At 44.1% G+C, this 12,187-nt stretch overlaps 1 pseudogene; it reads right to left on the reverse strand.

Annotated features, from left to right (window-relative positions):
* Positions 1 to 4,325: 4,325 nt before the first annotated feature.
* Positions 4,326 to 11,802, reverse strand: LOC135520950 (cytochrome P450 2F3-like; annotated as a pseudogene).
* Between the last annotated feature and the right edge of the window lie 385 nt (positions 11,803 to 12,187).

The raw sequence follows: 12,187 nt of genomic DNA on the forward strand, positions 1-12,187 counted from the left end.
GTTTCCTCTCTGTTTACATTCTCTCAGCATGCAATCAATGCATGCACTCAACAGATGCTTCCAAAACAAGAAGGATACCGCTTTCCACGTTGCTTCTTGATATGAATCCGTGTGTTTTCTGTTCTGTACTATTTGTTTGTGTGTCTTGCTCTCTGCAAAGCACTAGTCAGTTCGTCTTAGGAAGCTGGCATATGCCTAAATTAATGCTAATTGCTAACTAACTAAAAGCCATTTAGCTCATGTACTGAGCTAGGGCATAGCAAATAGGATCTCTAAAACATGTTGCTACTAGCCAGCAGTGGTGGTGCTGTAAGTCAGGGTGTTGTTTGTCCAACGGTATGAATTAGAGAGCCTATATTCTTTATATCTTTGTCTAAATATAACAGCATATATGGAATGTAGTTAGGGTCCCCTGGGAAACACTGACCAACACTTTGGTTCCAGTGGTGGTTGGTTTCGTTTAAGATGAGGGAGGATGATTTTTTTTATATGCATGACCTTATGTCTGTTACAGTATGTTGGATGACTGTCATTCATATTCCATTCAACCAGCTCAATGTAACATTGCTAGGTTTAGGCAACTTACTACATGGGTCGTATCAACCTATCCTATGAATGAAGGTGGTCATTTCCTTTTATGCCCTCAGGACATGCGTCGGTATTACCCTAACGACCATCAGCTCCTAATGGCCTGGTACTCAGGAATCTACTGTCCCTCCATCAGGTCCTAATGGCCTGGTACTCAGTGATCTACTGTCCCTCCATCAGCTCCTAATGGCCTGGTACTCAGGGCTCTACTGTCCCTCCACCAGGTCCTAATGGCCTGGTACTCAAGGATCTACTGTCCAGCCATCAGGTCCTAATGGCCTGGTACTCAGGGCTGTATTGCCACTCCAGTTCCTAATGGCCTGGTACTCAGGGATCTACTGTCCCTCCATCAGGTCCTAATGGCCTGGTACTCAGGGCTGTATTGCCACTCCAGTTCCTAATGGCCTGGTACTCAGGGATCTACTGTCCCTCCATCAGGTCCTAATGGCCTGGTACTCAGGGCTGTATTGCCACTCCAGTTCCTAATGGCCTGGTACTCAAGGATCTACTGTCCAGCCATCAGGTCCTAATGGCCTGGTACTCAAGGATCCACTGTCCAGCCATCAGCTCCTAATGGCCTGGTACTCAGGGCTCTACTGTCCCTCCATCAGGTCCTAATGGCCTGGTACTCAGGGATCTACTGTCCCTCCATCAGCTCCTAATGGCCTGGTACTCAGGGCTGTATTGCCCCTCCAGTTCCTAATGGCCTGGTACTCAAGGATCTACTGTCCAGCCATCAGGTCCTAATGGCCTGGTACTCAAGGATCCACTGTCCAGCCATCAGCTCCTAATGGCCTGGTACTCAGGGCTGTATTGCCCCTCCAGTTCCTAATGGCCTGGTACTCAAGGCTCTACTATCCCTCCATCAGGTCCTAATGGCCTGGTACTCAGGGCTGTATTGTCCCTCCATCAGGTCCTAATGGCCTGGTACTCAGGGCTGTATTGCCCCTCCGGGTCCTAATGGCCTGGTACTCAAGGCTCTACTATCCCTCCATCAGGTCCTAATGACCTGGTACTCAGGGCTCTATTGTCCCTCCATCAGGTCTTAATGGCCTGGTACTCAAGGCTCTACTATCCCTCCATCAGGTCCTAATGGCCTGGTACTCAGGGCTGTATTGTCCCTCCATCAGGTCCTAATGGCCTGGTACTCAGGGCTGTATTGCCCCTCCGGGTCCTAATGGCCTGGTACTCAAGGCTCTACTATCCCTCCATCAGGTCCTAATGACCTGGTACTCAGGGCTCTATTGTCCCTCCATCAGGTCTTAATGGCCTGGTACTCGGGGCTCTACTGTATCTTCATCAGGTCCTAATGGCCTGGTACTCAGGGCTCTATTGTCTCTCCATCAGGTCCTAATGACCTGGTACTCAGGGCTCTACTGTCCCTCTAACCACTCTAATATCAATGCAAATGCAATGGAAAAATCAAATCAAACCCTGGTCATCAAAACAGCATCAATTTGAAGAAAGAAGTGCAAAAGCAGGTTGAAACTGAGTGTAAAACATGGTTGTTGTGGATGTTATTTCATAGCCTATTGCAACGAAATTTACAATGCTTTATAAGGTGATGATTAATTCAGAACACCCATATGCTTATTAGAGTGTATGCATATGCATAGATATTATTAATATGTATAATCTGAATCTGAGGTTTATGAGCCCAAACCTGAAAAAAAACTGAATTAAAATGATGATTGTGCTGTTATACAATATATAGCCAACCACATATTACACATGGCAGAAAAACATCAAAGAAACTGATTTAACATCTTTGGTATTAATGGGCTCTTCTATACTCCAAAATGACACAGTTGAGTAACGGCCTTTGAGTGTGGACTGTATCATTATGCATACTGTATGTACTGGTTACATTATGCTACGCTCCAACATTTCTATTATGAGTCTGGTAGTGAACACATAAGCCTTAAGTGATGCTGTTGGTGATGCTGTTGGTTCATTGATTGTGCAGCATCAGCATTTTTGTATGATTTGGAATAGCCTAATAATAGTGATTTTATTTGTGTTTTTCCTAATTAATTGGGTGACATTACCTTTAGCTATACAGAATATCTCACCATCGTGCGTTTCCATCTCCTCCTCTCTCTCCTTCATTCCTTTCTCAAGCATGTAAAGGGGCTGTCAACAATTTAGTGAAAAATGTTTAATTGCAAAAACATGTTACTATCAATGTTCCTGAAGAGTTTTCACTAGGTTTCCAAATGTAAGCACTGGGTAGCTGCAGGAACGGGGTTAGAGAGGCCATGGCATACAGAGTTTGGGCAGAATATCACATGAAGCACAGCTCTGCTATAAAACCCAAGTAGGTTTTCTGGCATCATTGAAAGACTAAACGTTGCGAGTGCACAGCCTCCATTCACTATTGAAGTGCATATGGATGACATGTATTTTTCCCCTGTTCCTGTTCCCGCCCATTTGATAATGGGACATTCTAAATCTAAACTAATTTGACATCTCAGTAAAGACAAGTTTCAATTGAGAATCGTCTGCTGGGTATAAATATGATGACTTGATGAGAGAACAGCCTGAGGTAAGGAATGGAGCACAAGCTTTATTTTTGTGACTTTCTCAGATCATCAATAGCCTATATTCAATACATGCAGCCAATATATGTTTTGATTTCTAAGACATTCTAAGGTTTGTATCATTCACAGCTAAAGTTGCCAAGTAACTCTAAATCTAATGAATAGGACCTGTTTCAAATGTTCACTTTTATGCTCGACACAGCCACTTCATATGCACACTCACTCCGGAATGGGGAAAATATCATTTCTATTTTATTCAGCTAAGTTACATTCTATTCTTCTAACTATTAAATCATATATACAATAATGGCATGGGACTTCTAAGCATATGTTGTCAGTTAAATGAACAAGCCTACAGCCTATGGCATGGAGCCTAGCCACATAACATACAGAAGAGCAACTCAGATTCTGTTCTTCTGGAATACTTTTTACTCGGATCATAATGTCTTTTTAGACCTGACTAAAATAAATCATGGATTTATTGTGATGGTGTATAATAAATTGATTTATTAGACTTTTTAAATACGGATGTTCCGAAGGCACACATCAACTTGTTTATGTTAATGAACTGTCAACTACCGTGAGACCGGCAGTCTTTTGCTTGACAATAACCGTCTGACAACATTTCATGCCACAGCACCAGGCAAGACAAAATATTCAAGTGCCTTTGAACGGGGTATGATAATAGGGGTCCGGCGCATTGCTTCGTGTAAAGAACTGCAAAGCTGCTGGGTTTTTCATGCTCAACAGTTTCCCTAGTGTATCAAGAATGGTCCACCACTCAAAGGACATCCAGAAGTTGTGATACGTATACTGTATCTCTACCCGAATATACATGATCTAAGTGATTGATCATTGGTGTTCAGCAGTCATAAAAGTTTGCCTTATTTACTTTAAAAGAACTACTAAAATAGTGATTTTGTCAGACAGCATAGACAGCAGCTCTGTACAGATGAGATGATGACTTGGAATGAAATAATAAAGTCATCAAATAAAACAAATGTAATAGACACAACAACTGAAATATGTTATTAAAGTGAGGTACTGTGAATCCATGATGGTTAATAAGGAATCAGCAGTAATGGGCATCACTACCATCATGGGACTTTTATTCATGGTTTTATCCTGTGTTACAGCATTCAACCCGCATACTATATTTAATGTTAAAACATTTTTTTACTGTGATTTAAAAAAAATAATTATGAAACCGAACTGACCTCAAAAAGCACTAATCGCTCAGCACTATTTTGTTTCACCTTTATTTAACCAGGTAGGCAAGTTGAGAACAAGTTCTCATTTACAACTGCGACCTGGCCAAGATAAAGCAAAGCAGTTCGACACATACAGCTACACAGAGTTACACATGGAGTAAAACAGACATACAGTCAATAATACAGTAGAAACATAAGTCTATATACGATGTGAGCAAATGAGGTGAGATAAGGGAGGTAAAGGCAAAAAAAAGGCCATGGTGGCGAAGTAAATACAATATAGCAAGTAAAAAACTGGAATGGTAGATTTGCAGTGGAAGAATGTGCAAAGTAGAAATAATCAAATCAAAATGTATCAAATTGTATTTTTATAGCCCTTCTTACATCAGCTGATATCTCAAAGTGCTGTACAGAAACCCAGCCTAAAACCCCAAACAGCAAGCAATGCAGGTGTAGAAGCACAGGGTGCATAGGAGCAAAATAAATAAATACAGTAGGGGAAGAGGTAGTTGTTTGGGCAAAATTATAGATGGGCTATGTACAGGTGCTGTAATCTGTGAGCTGCTCTGATAGCTGGTGCTTAAAGCTAGTGAGGGAGATAAGTGTTTCCAGTTTCTGAGATTTTTGTAGTTCGTTCCAGTCATTGGCAGCAGAGAACTGGAAGGAAAGGCGGCAAAAGGAATAATTGGTTTTGGGGGTGACCAGAGAGATATACCTGCAGGTGGGTGCTGCTAAGGTGACCAGCGAGCTGAGATAAGGGGGGACTTTACCTAGCAGGGTCTTGTAGATGACCTGGAGCCAATGGGTTAGGCGATGAGTATAAAGCGAGAGCCAGCCAACGAGAGCGTACAGGTCGCAGTGGTGGGTAGTATATGGGGCTTTGGTGACAAAACGGATGGCCCTGTGATAGACTGCATCCAATTTATTGAGTAGGGCATTGGAGGCTATTTTGTAAATGACATCGCCGAAGTCGAGGATCGGTAGGATGGTCAGTTTTACGAGGGTATGTTTGGCAGCATGAGTGAAGGATGCTTTGTTACGAAATAGGAAGCCAATTGTAGATTTGGATTGGAGATGTTTGATGTCGCTAGTCCAGTCGTGAAGGCCCGGTGGGGCTCCGCGTCGGCAGTAAAACCGGTCCGGATAGGTGATTGTAGCCCAGGAGTGGCTGATGGAACTCTTTAGCTGGCTAGCTCCGGAATAATTGATGTTTGCTCCAGGACTGACATAGGCAATAGTCACTCGGATAGCAGCTAGCTAGCTGCAAGATCCAGGTGTAAATGTCCAGAGCTTGCGGTAGAAATCTGGGGATATGGAGAGAAAATAGGTCCGGTAGGCTCTGGTCTGAGTCGCGTTGTACAAAACTGACGATAACTTTTCAGGCTAAAGGACAGCTGATGACCACCAACCGTGGTTAGCTGAATACTAACGTTAGCCAGTAAACTGACGCTAGCTTCTTTGTGGATTTCAGATTTGAGTTGAATAATACTTTTTTTTTTCTTGGTGAGGTGGGTTGCAGGAGAGTGTTTTGAAGTTGAGATTTTTACTGAAAAAAAAAATATATAAAGATATGCGAAGAAAATATGTAAATATATATATACACGGGACACGACAAGACAAGGACAAAGAGGACTTCACTCCCAGGACCCTGAGTTTCTCCTGATCCACCTATACTGACGAGAAAAATCTCCAATCATTCGTTGTTAAAGAACACACATCACAAAGTATCACAAAGCATCACATTGTCATGAAAAACAAACAAAAGAACAGACACCCGTCCCTCAGTGGAGGCTGCTGAGGGGAGAACGGCTCATCATAATAATGGCTGGAACAAGCTTATGAAATGGCATCAGACATATGGGAACCAACCTCCTGTGCTGTCCCTACCTCCCTCATCTCTACTCCTCCTCCTGGGTACTCCTCCTGTAGTTCGGCTGCAATTCCCCTCCTGGTCAGCGGGGTGTAGCGATGAGCTGGTAGTGACGCGGCACGTTAGTGAAACTGCTGAACTCTGGGCTGAGGTCAATGCTGTCAGGTCCTCCAGGGCAGGAGAAGGAGAAATGTTGCAGCAGAGACACCAGGAACAGAAAGATCTCCATACGAGCCAGAGACTCTCCCACACAGGCACGCTTACCTGCAGAGAAAACCAAGAAGGCGGGGTTCTTTTGGAAGTTTCCGTTCTGATCAAGGAAGTGATTGGGATTGAAGGTTGTGGGCGTGGCCCAGTGGTCCTGGTCTCTCAGAACAGAGTGCAGCATTGGAAGGATCACGGTGCCCTGAGGGATAGTGTACCCTCTGAATGAGATATTCTTGGTGGCATAGTGCGGGAGGTTCAATGGGGCGATGTCCAGGAAGCGCTGCATCTCGTGGATGACGGCTTCTGTGAAGGGGAGGGACTTCCTGTCCTCCATCTGAGGGACGCGCTGTCGGCCAATCACTGTGTCAATCTCCTGCTGAACGTGCTCCTGAATGTCGGGGTATTTGAGGAGCAGCATGAAGGCATATCTTAGAGTGGTGCTGGTGGTCTCTGTTCCTGCAAGGAAGAGGTCCAACACTGTGGACACCAGATTCTCGTAATGGAACTCAGAGGAGGACACATCCTTCTCCTGGTTGAGTCTGGTGAGGAAGCAGTCTGTGAAGTCTCTAGGGTTGCCTGGGTCAATGGTCTCCTGGTGCTCGTGGATCTTTTTCATCACAAAGCCTCTCAACTCGTCCATCTGGCGAAAAACGACTTGCTGCCGACCAGGCAGTTGTTCCATCAGCCAGGGGAAGATGTTGTACAGCTGTCCACAGGGGCTGCTTCCAAAGCGCAGTACAGCTGAGAGGATGTTGAGCAAGTGCAGAAAGTTGTCATCTTCATAGCCGAGCGCTGGCCGAACACCAGGGAGCAGATGACGTTGGACACGGTGCGACTCAGGAATGGATGAGGATCAAAGGGCACGGCTTTAGTGGCGCCTAGACTGTCTATGAGGTGTTGGCTCTCCTCCTGTACCCACTCCTCCATCCTCTTACGACCCATCCCAAAGTCTCTCAGCGTGGTCAGGGTGAAACGACGCAGCTGGCGCCAACGCTCCCCATTACTGATGGCCAGGCCGTATCCCCTGGTAACAAGGACCAGGAAGGGGATAGGAGCTCGTCCTGTGAAATCCTCAGCCTGGTCCACCAGAGCCTCTTTGACTGCCCCGTACCCCACCAGCACCACGGCTCGCTGGGGCCCAAGATACACTGTCATCACTGGCCCATACACACCACCCCACTTGGTGAGTGTCTTGAAGGGGGCCTGTTTGTCAATCTGATGCAGGTTGCCTAGCAGCGGCAGGGCACAGGGTCCTGGGGGTAGATGGACATGTCTCTGTCTCCTCAGCCTGAACAACCACAGTAGAAGCAACAACACCAGGCCTCCCAACACCACGCTACTACACATCTCCATTGTTCCAGCCTGCAAAACAAACAACAACGTCTCTTGTTAATGTTCTTCTTCTTATGTAGTACTATATTGCATCACTCCAATATTGTATCCTTCTGCGCGGCAGGATACATTCAGAGTAAGAATTTTCTGATTAGTCCTCTGCACCGGGTTATGTTGCCCCCCTTAAATAGCTGCAGCGGTGCTACTTCCACCTCTTCTCTTTCTCTGCGCATTCCTGAGACGATTTGCTAGGTAAGAGCTGTGTCTTAGTGTATAGGCCAGACGTATACCCACAGCTATTCAATAGCTTGGAGCAGCTAGCTAGCCTCTCCATCTGGGTGCTCTGTTGTCCCCCTCCAACCCCATCCTCTTTTCCCTTACAAACTCACATACAGCTCTATTACACTGCCGGTGTTGCACAGAGAGAAACTACCATGTCCAGTATGGTGTTTCGCTGTGAGAAAGGCAAGGTGTCTCTGTCCACAGGCAGCGGCCTGCGTCTCTGAAGGCGGAGCCCAGCAGTCAATCTGAAACACACCCGGCCAATGCTGCCGTCCCCTGCATAGAGACATTAAACACTGGACACCTCCTTTTATACTGTTTTCACACTGTGTATTTATACGCTGGACCTTTGACATGTTGTCATTCTAATATAATTACTACTTTACATTGCATTTTATGTTAGTGTGTATACACACTGTGTGTTTATATACTGGACTCTTGACATGTTATCATTCTAATATAATTACTACTTTACATTGCATTTTATGTTAGTGTGTATACACACTGTGTGTTTATATACTGGACCTTTGACATGTTATCATTCTAATATAATTACTACTTTACATTGCATTTTATGTTAGTGTGTATACACACTGTGTGTTTATACACTGGACCTTTGACATGTTGTCATTCTAATATAATTACTACTTTACATTGCATTTTATGTTAGTGTTTATACACACTGTGTATTTATACACTGGACTCTTGACATGTTATCATTCTAATATAATTACTACTTTACATTGCATTTTATGTTAGTGTGTATACACACTGTGTGTTTATACACTGGACTCTTGACATGTTATCATTCTAATATAATTACTACTTTACATTGCATTTTATGTTAGTGTGTATACACACGGTGTGTTTATACACTGGACTCTTGACATAGCTAATATAAAGTATTTACTAGGGGTTTAACGGTTCGCTAAACCCACGGTTCGGTACGTATTGCAAATTTGGCGTCTCGGTTCAGTTTTGGGTATGAAACAGCGGAAAAATGAAATTCCAAACGGTACTGTAGTTAATTTTAGCAGTTAATAAAAGTTTTAAAAAGCATCCTATTTTTGGCCCAAGTCCAGTTTCTGTGACATCATTCACGATGTTCCTGGCATTGTCTTTCGTGACAGGGATTGTTATGTTGGGCCTCAAGTAGAGGTCTACAAGGTTGGACCCGTTCCGAAATGACCTTGGGCTTTCCCACCCGGCCAAATATGCAAAAATAGATTTTTCAATGTAGACAAGAGACCTGTTCCGAAATGACCTTGGGCTTTCCCACCCGGCCAAATATGCAAAAATAGATTTTTCAATGTAGACAAGAGACCTGTTCCGAAAGGACCCGAGGACGACCAGTTCCGTATAGACGTGGTCAGATCAGAGTGAGGGAAGCAGCAGAAAAGTCCATTTGTAAGCTACTTTATTCACCAGAGCTGATACAGCGTGAGGGAGAGCAGGCGGAGGAGGGGCCTTGCGAGGAAGAGGAGGGGCCTTGTAGTGAGTGTACTGTGAGCAAGTGAAACAGGAGCAAGAAGGAGGGAGGGAGAGGCAGTAACCAACCGAACGGACTTGCGCTAGTAGACTAACTTCTAGCTTGTCATAGCTAGGTTGTTTATCATCCAATATGATTATGAAGTACCTGTCTTGACTCCATCAAACCTTGAGAAGCTAGTTGGCCAAGATAGCTAGCTATGTTAGCTAGCCAGATAGCTAGGCTAATTTAGTCTTCATGTGCTTTCTCCCTGTCCTACAGCATTTTTCTGCACCCGCTATAACATCTTCTAAACTGTGTATGTGGCCAATACACTTTCATTTGATTTGACGTTCTTGCCGCCGGCCTTGGCAGCCTCTCACGGTCCCACAGAGCAAACTGAGAGAGGCAGGTGGTGCTCCCATGGGTACTGAATACATTGCTGGGGGGCTACGAACTCCAATTCCATTGCCGGTACCTCATCAGTTCTGGTGCCTATGTCTCAGGGTCTTCTGGTGTTGAAGCCCTGGTTGACTGAATATTTCTGAATGGGTTCAGATGAAAGGAGTGTCAACCTCCATCCTAACCCCTCGTTCTGGACAATGGTTCTGTCTGAGTGACGTGTGAACCGGCCATTACAGTTGTCCACATACACTTCTCGCACTGTCGCTGGTTAACTAGGGGCTTCCCCCAGCGTGCTGTGCTCGGCTGGGGCAATGGACTCTTAATTTCACAGACGCAGCCAATGCAAAAGGTTTTATCGGCTTTCGTTTGCTAGGGTGAGAGAGTTCTGGGCCAGGGCCTACCTGAACAGACTCTCATGTTGTTACTGCAGCATTTCGGCTGGCCGGCCTTTTGCTGTGGTGGTGCATTCTTTTGGAGGAGTTACTACCTTGTGGGCCCTGCTCAGAGTTCCCCTCTTGGACATTTGCGCCTCGGCCAGTTCGGTGCTGTCTAGCACATGTTGACCCCATCTATGTGGTCAGGAGGGCTGTTCATGGTGTTGTATCTGCTTCCCTGGGAAGGGGCGGAGGGACACAGCAACCATGACTGCTCTGAGCTCAGTCCGGACTGGACTTTGGTCTTTGTCTGATGAAAGACTAGTTCACTGATAAATCTGATACTGTGATACCATATTGGAGTGATCCAATATAGTGCTACTTAACAAAGGCTACGTACAGTATGTAACCATGGTTATGGGAGGTATTGGATTACTCCAATCCTTTTTGTCAGTGATCTACTGCGCCTCGAATAAGGACACGAGGTGGAAGTGGTGCGACTGCAGCTATTTAAGGGGGGCAGCCGCAGTACCATGGTTGTGGTCAATCCTACAAATTCAATTCTAATTCAATTCTCTCTCCCTGTAAATTACATTAAATTCAATTCAAAATTCAGGTCAGTTTTTTAATTTGGAGATAATTAAATTCCTCAAAATTCCAGTGTTTGGTAAATTCCAATAATTGAATTCCCAATTCAATATTATCCACAACAATTCCACAAATTAAAATTGAATTCCCTCAGGCTTTCAAGCTCATCATGTCACTGTTCAGACAGCCTACAGTAGCTATACTGGAAAGATAGTACCTTTTTTCTAAGAATGTATTCCTATCTAGAACCTAAAAGGGTTCTCCGGTTGTCCCCATAGGAGAACCCTGTGAAGAACCATTTTTGGTTCCAGGTAGAACCCTGTTGGGTTCCATGTAGAACCCTTTCCCCAGGGTTCTACATGGAACCCAAAATAGTTCTACCTGTAACCAAAAAGGGTTACCCTACGGGAACAGCCGAAGAACCCTTTTGGAACCATTTTTTCTAAGAGCGTAGATTATTAGGTTACAAATCCCACAGAACATTTTGATACTATTGATACTACTGTGCATTAATTCCATTAACTGGGAAATGTAAAATATTAAATCAAAGATCAAATGTTTTTTAAATTATAATTCACTTCCAAATTAAAAAAAATCTAATTTCAATTCAAGTCAAATTCCATAACTGAAAAAAAATACAAAATTGAATTAAAAAAAATTCTCCACTTCAGAAGTGAATTCAAGAATTGAAATGGAATTTCTAATTAAATCGGAATTGACTCCTGGACTAACCTGAAAATCCTTACTCAGAATGTATCCTGCGGCATGGAAGGATACCACATTGGAGTGATCCAATAGCTCACATAACCGTGTTTACATACTTAATCTTCGTTGTTGTTGTTTCTTCTTTAACCCACCTACCTATCTTTAGTGTTTTCCTTCTCTCTGTGTTGCTCTCTGTCTCTGTTGCCTGCCTGACTGAGTGTGTGTGTGTGATGCAGATGTTTGCAGAGATAAGGGTGTGTGTTGGAACTTACTGTACTGGAACAGAAGTGAACAACGGATTATGTGATTGGCTGCTGAGTTGTGCTGACATACTTTACACAGATTGCACCTTCACCCCAATCCCTTCCTGCTTTTTAGAATCTGAGGCCAACATTACCAAAGCAGATGACAGTGCAGAAATCACCAGGAGTGGAAAGGACTAATATCTAATACTTTGTCTGTCTCTGTTTTAAAACTTTTATTTGTATTTTTTACTGTTTTAAACATAATTTCCTGCAATTCTGCGTATTTTGAAATGACTATAGGCCCATGACCAGGGTGGAAAACAGGTCAGATGTATTCAGGACGACTTCGTTACTGGACAGTGAGGTCCAGAA

This window comes from Oncorhynchus masou, chromosome 29 (genome assembly GCF_036934945.1).
Source record: "Oncorhynchus masou masou isolate Uvic2021 chromosome 29, UVic_Omas_1.1, whole genome shotgun sequence".
NCBI classification, from domain to species: Eukaryota; Metazoa; Chordata; class Actinopteri; order Salmoniformes; family Salmonidae; genus Oncorhynchus; species Oncorhynchus masou.